Genomic DNA, 12,558 nt, shown 5'->3' on the forward strand with positions numbered 1-12,558 from the left:
ACTGTGTCAGCTCAGCTCTCTCTGCCTGCCTGCTTCATAAAGCTTGAAGACTGGAAAACCATTGATATTTTTTGCCCACCACTGTTCTGTTGGAGAAGACCTACTTTACACACTACTTCTGCTGCACTCACAGCCCACCATCATGTATGTTGTTAGATAATGCTTCTTTGATGTTTATTTTTTAAGTACTATAATTATCCATTTATAGGACAAATAAAAGCAGTTATTACTTACTCTGTTCTCTGTGCCAGCCCTTTCCTTTGCCAAAGCACTTGCTGTCTCTGAGTTGGTTTGGTGACGAGGGTCATACTTCGCAATACTTCACTCTTTCCACAGAGAGAAATGAAGCACAACCCCAATAACAGGGTGAGGGTGCAAATCAGGGACCACAGAAGTCACTACTGGGCTCCTGAAAGCCCAAGGCCACATTTGGGAAACAATTTGCACTTCTGGCAAAAGAAGAATGATTCTATTGTAACTGTCATCTGAACAACACTAGGCAGGGGGAGGGGCAGTGGTGGCCCTCCCACTTTAGAAGATCGTAAGTGGTGTTAGACTCTTAGCGGAAAACAGCTGGAACGCTGTTTGTCCAACCATTTCTTTTTTTTTTTTATAAACATATTTTTATTTTATTCTTGCAACAAATGTGGATACTGAATCTAGGCCTGTTTTATCCAGAAGGAAATTGAGGTTGAGAGGCCTACAATTTATGTCAAATTATTTGGATACAAATTAATTTGTTTTTATGCTGTGCAAAATACTCCTTTGAATGGAAGCAATGATGGCAGAGTGATCCAATTAACCCATTAGGTTAAGCACGGAAATTTCAGACATTGCTGGCAAATTGGAGAGATGCATGGCTTCATTATTTTTTTTTTTATTATTATACTTTAAGTTCTAGGGCACACGTGCACAACGTGCAGGTTTGTTACATATGTATACTTGTGCCATGTTGGTGTGCTGCACCCATCAACTCGTCAGCACCCATCAACTCGTCATTTACATCAGGTATAACTCCCAATGCCATCTCTCCCCCGTTCCCCCACCTCATAATAGGCCCCGGTGTGTGATGTTCCCCTTCCAGAGTCCAAGTGATCTCATTGTTCAGTTCCCACCTATGAGTGAGAACATGAGGTGTTTGGTTTTCTGTTCTTGCGATAGTTTGCTGAGAATGATGGTTTCCAGCTGCATCCATGTCCCTACAAAGGACACAAACTCATCCTTTTTTATGGCTGCATAGTATTCCATGGTGTATATGTGCCACATTTTCTTAATCCAGTCTGTCACTGATGGACATTTGGGTTGATTCCAAGTCTTTGCTATTGTGGATAGTGCTGCAATAAACATACGTGTGCATGTGTCTTTAGAGCAGCATGATTTATAATCCTTTGGGTATATACCCAGTAATGGGATGGCTGGGTCATATGGTATTTCTAGTTCTAGATCCTTGAGGAATCGCCATACTGTTTTCCACAGTGGTTGAACCAGTTTACAATCCCACCAACAGTGTAAAAGTGTTCCTATTTCTCCACATCCTCTCCAGCACCTGTTGTTTCCTGACTTTTTAATGATTGCCATTCTAACTGGTGTGAGATGGTATCTCATTGTGGTTTTGATTTGCATTTCTCTGATGGCCAGTGATGATGAGCATTTTTTCATGTGCCTATTGGCTGTCTGCATGTCTTCTTTTGAGAAATGTCTGTTCATATCCTTTGCCCACATTTCAATGGGGTTGTTTGTTTTTTTTTCTCATAAATTTGTTTGAGTTCTTTGTAGGTTCTGGATATTAGCCCTTTGTCAGATGAGTAGATGGCAAAAATTTTCTCCCATTCTGTAGGTTGCCTGTTCACTCTGATGGTAGTTTCTTTTGCTGTGCAGAAGCTCTTTAGTTTAATTAGATCCCATTTGTCAATTACGGCTTTTGTTGCCGTTGCTTTTGGTGTTTTGGCCATGGTAATCTATAGATTCAATGCCATCCCCATTAAGCCACCAATGACTTTCTTCACAGAATTGGAAAAAACTGCTTTAAAGTTCATATGGAACCAAAAAAGACCCTACATTGCCAAGACAATCCTAAGCCAAAAGAACAAAGCTGGAGGCATCAGGCTACCTGACTTCAAACTGTACTACAAGGCTACAGTAACCAAAACAGCATGGTACTGGTACCAAAACAGAGATATAGACCAATGGAACAGAACAGAGCCATCAGAAATAATACCACACATCTACAGCCATCTGATCTTTGACAAAGCTGACAAAAACAAGAAATGGGGAAAGGATTTCCTATTTAATAAATGGTGCTGGGAAAATTGGCTAGCCATAAGTAGAAAGCTGAAACTGGATCCTTTCCTTACTCCTTATATGAAAATTAATTCAAAATGGATTAGAGACTTAAATGTTAGACCTAAAACCATAAAAACCCTAGAAGAAAACCTAGGTAATACCATTCAGGACATAGGCATGGGCAAGGACTTCATGTCCAACCATTTCTTTTGAGAGATGAGGACATTGGAGCCAAGGGAGGGTAAATGTTTGTAGAAGGTCATATGGCACACTAGTGACTATGCCAGGACACTGAATTCTGGCTACAGTGTTCCTTTCTTTACATCACTTTTTGTTTTGTTTTGTTTTGTTTGAGACAGGGTCTCACTCTACCACCCAGGCTGGAGTATAGTGGCATGATCATGGCTGACTGTTGCCTTGATCTTGCTGGACTCAGGTGATCCTCCCACCTCACCCTCCCTAGTAGCTGGGACTACAGGCAAGTACCACCATGTCCAGCTAATTTTTTTTTTTTTTTTTTTTTTTTTGTAGAAACAGGGTTTTACCATGTTGCCCAGGCCAGTCTCAAACTTCTGGGCTTAAGTGATCTGTCCACCTTGGCCTCTCAAAGTGCTGGGATTATAGGCATGAGCCGCTGCACCTGGCCGTATCACATCTTTATATACTATAGGTACCTCACATTTGAGAATTGTTTAAAAAAAAAAAATACTGCAGCGGTATTGTGGACTGAATGTTTGTGTCCTTTCAAAATTCATATGTTGAATCCTAATGTGAAGATATTTGGAGGTGAGCCTCAGGAGGTGATTAGGTCATGAAGGCAGGCTCTCATGAATGGGATTAGTGACCTTATAAAAGAGACCCCAGAGAGCTGGCTCCCTTGCCCCTTCTACCATGTGAGGTTACAATGAGAAGGAGTCATCTGTAAACCAGGAAGTAGGATGAATCTGCTGGTGCCTTAATCTTGGCCTTCCAAGCCTCCAGAATTGTGAGAAATAAATTTCTATTGTTTATAACCCACCAAACTAGTGGTATTTTGTTATAGCATCCCAAATAGACTAAGACAGGTGGCCATTCTTTCTTTCCCAAGGAAAAGAATTACAGATCTGAAAACGTACCATACTGAGGCATCACTGCTGTCCATTACACACAAATTTCATTAAAAAATATATGACAACACTGTAATTAGACTATGTTCTGCCTCAGATTAGATACAAGTTGTAAATGAGGACTAAAAACTCACCTAATCATCCTCCCAATCTATCATCCTAGCTTCATCTCTAACTATACCTAATTCCTCACCCCCTTTTCCTGTTGCATTAATTTCTCATGCTTCTGCCTTTGAATTTGTTGCTTCCTCTGAAGCAAATTCTCTTTTCTTCATAAATTGACTCATGCTTCAAGTTACTAGGTTTGTCTATGCAATCTTCCTTTTTCATTTATACCCTATAGGTTTTTGCATTTGCTACCATCTAGCACTTAATAGATTTTATTATTTGAACCTAACACTTTCTCTTCAGCCAGTAGTGATCTCCCAAGCCTAACAAGGTGCTCAACAACAGTGCTTTCTGATATTGTTTACAGAATTAGATATAAAGATGAGATCAAAGCAAAAAAAAAAAGTGAACACAGGATCTACTATGACAGTTACTTCTAGTAGGGGGAGGACTTGTTTGATGTTTGTGGGCCTTTATTATACACTGTTAAATTAAATGTGGCCTAAAGTTCTCTCCATACATAGCAAACTGTAACCTATCTTAATATGTAAATAAACTACAATCTAATTTGAGTATATTCTTGTAACAAGTAGCTAGGTCTCAGCCAATCATAGCACCTGAGATTTCAGCCAATTACAGGCTGCAACTGCTCAGACCATGACAAAATAAGACAGATAAAGAGTTGTAATGAATCAGGCTATTTCTATATGTCACTTTCTTTTTCTGTCTATAAATACTGCCTATCCACTGTTGCTGGGTGAAGCTCTCTGAACTGCTACTGGTTCAAGGTGCTACCCAATTCATGAACTGTTTCTTTGCTCAAATAAACTCTACTAAATTTAATTTGTCTAAAGCATTTATTCTAGTAGATTGGTGTCAGAAGTGGGACCCAAAGCAGACCTCCAGGGACACAAGGGAGTACCGTATGGCCAAGTGAAGGTACTCACCAGGGATCATTTGCCCACTCATCTCTCACAGCAACTGGGATCATGGCAGGGTTCTCTCTTAAATTCAAGCTCTATGAATTTTTGTTTTGACCTTTCTGACTTTATTTGAGCAATTTTACTGGACTGGGCTGGAGGTCAGTATCTTTTGAAAATGGGTTTCTCCAAATTTAAAAAACATCTGGGATTCCAGCCAGGCACTCATGCCTATAATCCCAGCACTTTGGGAGGCTGAGGCGTGTGGATCACCTGAGGTTAGGAGTTCGAGACCAGCATGGCCAATATGGCGAAACCATACCTCTACTAAAAATATAAAAATTATCCAGGAGTGTTGGCAGGTGCCTGTAATCCCAGCTACTTGGGAGGCTGAGGCAGGAGAATCACTTGAACCCAGAAGGCAAGGGTTGCAGTGAGCCTAGAATGTGCCACTGCACTCCAGCCTGGGTGAGTGTGAAACTCCCTCTCAAAAAAAAAAAAACAAAACTCTGGACTTCCAAGAATCTGGGACTTCAATTTTTGGTACACCAGCTAACTTTATACACAAAAATTATGGGCTGGGCCTAGAACCTGTGTGTTTTTGAAAAAAATGTCCCTTACTAGAACAACTTAGAATTATAGTTGTTACAATGGGGAAATTTTAACATATATAAAATTGTTCATTTGCAGGAGCATAAAAAAAAAAAGAATCCAAAATGCCATAAAGCAATGGGATACATTTTTAAATTGGCATATACAGGCATCTAAAGTATTAAATAAAGCAAAGATTGCCTCTTTATCAGGTTCCTTACAGAAAACAAATGAAAAAAATGTTAAATATCTTTTTCACAAATATTATTTAAAAACTTTACCCACGGGGGCAGGAAATCTTATGCTATTGGCCAGGAAAACAATTTTGGTTCAGATATTTTTAAATAAATTATTGAGTTTTATCTTATTGTGCTTGGCAAATGGCTAAAAATTTTAAACAAAAGCTATTTAAGATCTGTGTCTGTTTATATGTTTATGGACAGATCTGTATGTATGACACATATGTGTGATATTTTTGTATCTCCTTATGATACTGCCAAATTAAATTGAAAACGAGCTCTATTTATTTGGCTCTTTCAAAAATAAGCACTAATATAAATGAAGTATTCGCTCAGAAAATTAAGAACTAACTCAAATGCTCACTTGGGTGAGCTTGATAAATAAGAATATTATTAATTCCATTAAAACAGTCATGTCTTCAGAATTTTCAGCACTAAATATAATACCGGCACATAACTTTTCCTACCTAGGTTCACTGGTAAAATAAACCTATGCTACCTCTATATTACAAAATATGTCAGCAAGAGAAATAACTTAGATGATATGATGACTAGCTGCTTACTATCTCATCTTTATAAAGCAATCTATGCATAATTGTGAAAAATAAGTGAGTTAAATAGATATAAGATAAAGTTCCCATGTAAAAGAGTCCTTCCTATACTAGAAGGTCTTAACATTCTTATCAAGATGGAAAACTGAAGTTGAGGGAAATCTGTACAAATCACAATTTAATTCTCAGGCCTAGCCATGAAAAAAGAAAAACTAAGAGGCTAGAGTTGAAATTTTGTCTCCTCTACAGTTTCTTATTACTGATACACTAAAGATATTTGTAACGTTACAAACATGTTCTGGGCAACACTGACAAATTGTACTGTAAGAAAGCATATGCTTCTAGAGGTAATGATTGATAAATTTGCCAAGGTACAGATGAGTGATGTGGCAGTTCCATAGGTGATGTGACAGTTCACAATTGCTTACTTTGTAGTGTTCAGTGGCAATTAAGGTCACTAAGGATTAAGAATTCTAATTGGCCAGGCACAGTGGCTCATGCCTGTAATCCCAGAACTTTGGGAGGCTGAGGCAGGAGGATCACAAGGTCAGGAGTTCGAGACCAGCCTAGTCAATATGGTGAAACCCCATCTCTACTAAAAATACAAAAATCAGCTGGGCATGGTGGCATGCACCTATAGTCCCAGCTACTCAGGAGCCTGAGGTAGGAGAATCACTTGAACCTGGGAGGCAGAGGTTGCAATGAGCCACGATTGTGCCACCGCACTTAAGCCTGGGTGACAGAGCGAGACTCCATCTCAAAAAAAAAAGTAATTAATATATTTTATTTAATATATAGAATTATTAGAAATAGAGAAAAACTCTATATGCAAGTATATCAGGAAGTTAAGATGTACGTTGGGTAAGAAAAAGTTATAAGGTATGAGAATTTTTTCATTAAGGGAAAAAATGAGTAACTTTTGTCTTCAAATAGAATGACTGGTTGTTTCAAATGTGAAAAGGAAAAGCATAGGAAAAAAACTGAACAGATAAGGAAGTTGTAGAAGTTTTCTGGAAGATGAATCTTATGAATGGAATTTCATGTGTGATTAAGCTGGCTAATATTAGAAGAAAATTATTTATGAGTTTCTCCAAAAGTTGAGCATCAATATCAAAAGTATACTGATGCAAAACTAGCATGTAGTCCTCTCTGTTAAAACAATAAGGTTTTCTTGAACTGTTGGCCTGCTCTTGATAGGAAATTATGAAAAGTTTTTCTTTACTTTTTATATAATTTGCCTAGGAAGCAAAGATTCTGTATTTTACCAAGATAATTTCCTGTGCATTATGTTGCCTTAATTAGGTTTTTGATCACTTATGAAAACTGAGTCCCCTTTATTAAAAAATGTAAGTTACAACTATGTAACTTTCTGTATTTGCCTTTGAAGTCTTTAAATTATCACTTTGATTAAATGAATGACTATTGTTCACAGTGACCTGTGATCCTTTTTTGATCAAATGTTTTAAACCTTTGATATTTTTACTAAACTTTCCAAAGTAAAATTCTAAATTAAGTCTTTTCTTGAAATTGAATTAACTTTGAGATTTTCCATATGGGCCTTCAGAATATCTCAAAAGGACATCTCTCATTATAGAAAGAGACATATTAAACTAATTGGTCTGATCTGATATGTTAAATTATATGGGAAGGATTATAAAATAATAAATACTAAATTTTTTGAACTATATTTGTATGAATGTGCTATTAATATGTATTTCAGAAATTGAGTAAAATTCATAGAAATCTAATAGTCCTGCTATAAAGCTATCAGTCATAATTCTAGTTATTGTCTTAAAATGTTGAATACAACAGAAGTAACTGAGTTTCCTTGTCAAGTGTGTCATTATTGTAATAAACCCTTACCAGATCTTTAAAGTCGTGACCATTTTAAGTCTTCACAGATAGTTAATTGTTTACTCTGATACTTTCCTGAGAAACCATAAGCCTAAAATGTTCATCTTCAAGGAGATTTATAGAAAGAACTCTGAGAATGCAGGTTTCTCATAACTTTAAAATCATACCATTGGATTGGGTAAGAATTCCCAGGACTCTAATGAAGAAATTGACTGATTCATAAAACTGCTAACCTAATGTCACACAGAATAAAAGATAATACAAAGGAAACGACTTGGGCAGAATTTCACGCTAATTAAGTCAGTACTGAAATTATTAAGATATACAACTTGAATGAACTCTATAATATTGATTCAAGTCAAATTACATTTGATAAAACCTATTCAATAAACAGTGCTATAAGCACCTGAATTGGAGAAACAAAGTTGGTACTTAGGAAAATGTAAATCCAGTGTTAAGCCTGGACACATGAAGAACCTGGATGGCTGCCTGGTTCTCCTGGAGTCTTAAATCTTCCAGTATTAAGAGCTCTGCGCTCCATGATTATTATGGAGGAGATAAAATGATTCAAATTATGAAAAAAGATTGGTGGGGTGACTTACCAAATTGCTAAAATAGTTTATAACCAATGTTTGGTTTGTCAAACCCATAATTGTGGTAAGACAATAAAAACTTTAGGTGATACATTTCCTGAACACTTACAAATGGCTTTCATTCAATTTCCACTTTAAATGCATGTTTTCTGGTTGTACAGAAGATTTCCAATGCAGGGAGGCCAATGATATAACAATAGCGAAAAGGTTATTGGAAAATGTGTTTCTCTTACGGGGCATTGCTGGAGAAATTTCCAGCAACTTGTCTATGCAATTCACTAGACAAGTTGTAAAACCGTTAAACAGGTATTATAAACACAATAGCATAGGAAAAGCTAACTGAATTGATTGGATTCCCTTGGTCAAAGGTATTACTGATTGATGGCAATAAGATCCATTCCCACTGGAAAACATAAATTGACCCCTCATAAAATAGTTACTGGAAGGCTTATGCTCCTAATAATAAAGTCTCATGTATCTTCCACTCTTACAAACCCTGGCATGACTTAATAGTGCAAGGCTTGAATGCATTCTGAAAAGGATATTTTTACTAAGTGAAAGAAGTCCTTCATGACTCACCAACTGATGACAACCAACTGCTTCATAATATAGAACCTGGAGGTGGGAGTCTTTTGGAAATAACCCCAGAGAAAGACAGTACTTGAACTCAGTTGAAAGGGACCATACCAAGTTCTTCTCTGCAGCAAACTCCAAGGCCTTGAATCTTGGATCTGCATTTCTCAACACAAAAGAGCTCCTGTAGACTTCTGGAACTGTATACCTGTTGGAGACCTTGAAATAAAGCTGACTGGGGAAGTTTTTCCCTAGAAGCACATGGCATCCTATATGTAGACAGCTTTCCTAATATTGCAGATCAAGAGTTCTTTGCTATCATGAAAGGCTTATCTTTTTTTTTCCTTTTTTCTCTATTTCCTGCAATATGAATTCCTTCCCTTTCTTTAGGAAAACCCTAAATAATGCTAGACCTTTTTTGAATTATATATGTATGGATATGTTATTACTATGTATTTCAGAACTTGTAAGAAATTAATAGAAATCTAATAGTCCTGGTATAAGGCTATTAATCATAATTCCAGTTATCTCAAAATGTTGTATGCAACAGAAATAACTGAATTTCCTTGTCAACTTGGGACCACACTCTGTGGATGACTTTGGCAAAGTCTTATGGTCTCTAAGAAACCAAAGTAACTGTTGGGTTTATGAGCTAATGCCCAAAAATCTGGAAACAATTTCATTAACACTAATGCCTCTCTGTGTTCCTAAAGAGAGTCACCCTGCAACTCCAAGGAAAGAGAGGAAAGTCATCCTTGATATGCTACACATCACTGCTACTTGCCTTCCTACACTTGCTGAAAATAGTATCTTGATCTTTCCAGTTAATAACTGAACTGTCACCAAATGTAGAACATCTGGATAGAGGGGATTGGTCAATGGGTACAAAGTTACAGTTAGGAAGAATAAAAGCTGCTATTCCACTACACAGTAGAATGACTACAGCTAATAATAATGTATTGTATATTCCAAGATAGCTAGAAGAGATGATTTTGAATGTTATCCCCAAAAAGAAATGATAAATGTTTAAAGTGATAGGTATATTATTTAATAATTACTCCAATTTGATCATTGTTCAACATATACATGCATTGAGTCATCCCCATAAATACGTACAATTATTATGTGCCAATTGTCAATAAAAGTAAAAAAAAAAAAAAAAAAAAAAAAAAAGAGTGATGCCTGCAAAAGTTATCTTGTGCTTCCAGGCATTGCATACTCAAGATGCTGGGGACTACCTACGTGGGTATGAATAATTGCTCGTATGATGTCACTGGTTTAAATCTAGGAAAGTCTTTTTACTAGATCTAGTGGTTTGCACCCTTACAACATGCTATACAGGGACCACAGAAGAGTAAGTTTACCACTGGACTTTGTTCAGGAGCTATGCCAACTTACGGGTGGACAACCTTAACTGACCTCTGCTCAAACACCACTAAATGGCCCTCTTTTCAAGCTTCCAAGGGCCTATATTGGGTTGGTGGATAATCTGCTTACTCTGTTGTTTCCCCACTGGTTCAGATCTTGCTATTTGGCCTGGCTTGCTCCTACATCCGAAGAGCTTTCCGTGAAAGTTCCCATAATACCTTCCATAATCAGAGGTTAAAGCAGTCAATAACCAAAGTTACCACCAACCTAAAAATAGATGAAGATAAGTTAGTTTCTACTGAGGAGAGGTTCCAATGGAGTTGCTGAAACTTACTCTTGGCATTAGCAGAGTGCCTGTTGTATGGAATTTGAAACTAATCTGTAAATTGGGGAAAATCTTGAATTTGCAGGCAGTCAGATTTCCCAGGGGTTCAGAGGGTGTAAGCTACTTAAATGTTTTCAGTGGATGAAAACATTTGTGTTCAACAAACTTCATGGAACATTACACAGCTTTGGATCCCCTCTTTGCTTGTGCTGGGGGCTTTTGTATGGTGCTGAGTAAAACTGAATGTTGCACTTATTTCTCCTCTAGTGTTACTGCTACAGAAACCTTGATTTAAAAGGTGGCAGATACTGCTGTTTCTCTAGACACTGCCGCTGAATATATTAAGGAAACTTCTCAAGGGAAAGGAACACATGATACATTTATGGGAGCAGCTTATAGTGGGTTTGCAGGCATCCTGGGTAGTGAAAGACAAGCTAGGCTATTTCAAACTTTTCTAATCTTTATGTTTCTTTAGTGGGTCTCCAGGTTATTATAACTTGTGTTGCCAGGTTAACGACAAAAATGGATACCTCTTTATATCAGGCCATCAGGCTGAATCAGGTCATTCAGTGAACTATGGTCCTTGTAAAAAGTAAAGTAGAGGGTCCTCTTCAAAGACTTTCCTTTCCATCTCATTAGAAATAAACAGTAACCTCTCTCAGAAGCAAAATTTGTTCAAAGACCTGCGCTAACATTCTTAAGTATCTGTTAGCTGTAATAAAGAAATCAATGTACTTTTATGTTTTTAGCTCCCACAATTTAGCCTAAATATTTGCCCTGGCATGCTTATACTGGTCCAAGTGAGCATTAGGTCATAGCCTGTTCCTCCTTATTTGAAAGTGTTTTTACCTTTCTCAGCATTCCACAAGTTAATTCCTCCTTCCTTTGTTCTCCTCTGCCTTTGCCTCTTTTAAAAAGTTGTAAGTTACTAGCCAATCGGGACAAATACAGAATATGAGGTCCCGTTCCAGCCACTGGAAATCGGACACAGCAGTAAGGTGGACGTGTCAGGTTATAAATGACCCTGTATCCTTTGTTTCGTGTACTCTCGTGGCAAAACTGCTGGTGAGTGTATCCTTTCTGCAGAAAGTAAAAATGGCCTTGCTAAAGAAATTTAATTTATGTTCAAGTGCTATTTCTTTATGGAACCGAGAAACAAGCATTTCTAACAGTCCTTAATTGCCATAATGCCCTAAATTAGATTATGACCAACTGGACTCAAATACTTTGAACTATCTTTATTGCCTGAACTTTGAATTGTTTGATTTCGATCAGTTTGCGGGCACTCCTGTTAAGGTGTGTACCTCAGTTTATTGCTATTCTCCTCCTCGTGGCCATAACAGTCTCCCTGATGTGTTGTTTCCCCTCAAGAGTCTTAAATGTCTCTATGCAGCCATCCTTTGTACACCAAATGGTGTTATTACAGTTAGAATAACAACATGAAGAAAGTATAATCACTCAACTAATTTGACATTGTGACTTCCATACTGAGACAAAACAAGCTTCTGGTCAATCTCTTAAAAATGAGAGGCTGAACCAAAGCAGGAAACTGTTATTAAATTAAATTTGGCCTAAAGTTGCCTCCCTACCTAGCAAAGTATAATCATACTTAATATGTAAATACACTGCAGTGTAACTTGAGAGTATGTTCTTCTAACAAGTGGCCAAGTCTTGGCCAATCACAGCAGCGGAGCTTTTAGCCCGTTACAGGCTGCAAAAAAATCTGTCTATAAACGCTGCTTGCCCACTGTTACCGGCTGGAGCTCTCTGAATCTTTACTGATTCAGGGTACTACCTGATTCATGGTTTCTTCGCTCAGATAAACTCTGCTAAACTTAATTTGCTTAAAGTTTTTCTTGTTAACAATATTTAAACATAAAGCAAATAAATTAATAAAAATCCTATATCATTAAGTTACAGTAATTAGAAAGTATTCACCTGAGTGAGAAGACTGGCCAAGTTGCTATCAAGTCTTCCATTATTTGACAAGACATTTCTTTCCTATGCTTTCTAAAAGTATTGGTTATTCCACAAAGGTTGCTCTATG

The 12,558-nt window shown here is 37.3% G+C and overlaps 1 long non-coding RNA gene across 1 annotated transcript in view; it reads right to left on the minus strand.

Annotated features, from left to right (window-relative positions):
- LOC123573606 (uncharacterized) overlaps positions 1-12,558 on the minus strand; it is a 78,369-nt gene that overhangs the window by 65,311 nt on the left and 500 nt on the right. The gene's annotated exons all lie outside the window — the stretch shown is intronic.

The sequence above is a fragment of the Macaca fascicularis genome, chromosome 5, assembly GCF_037993035.2.
Source record: "Macaca fascicularis isolate 582-1 chromosome 5, T2T-MFA8v1.1".
NCBI lineage: Eukaryota > Metazoa > Chordata > Mammalia > Primates > Cercopithecidae > Macaca > Macaca fascicularis.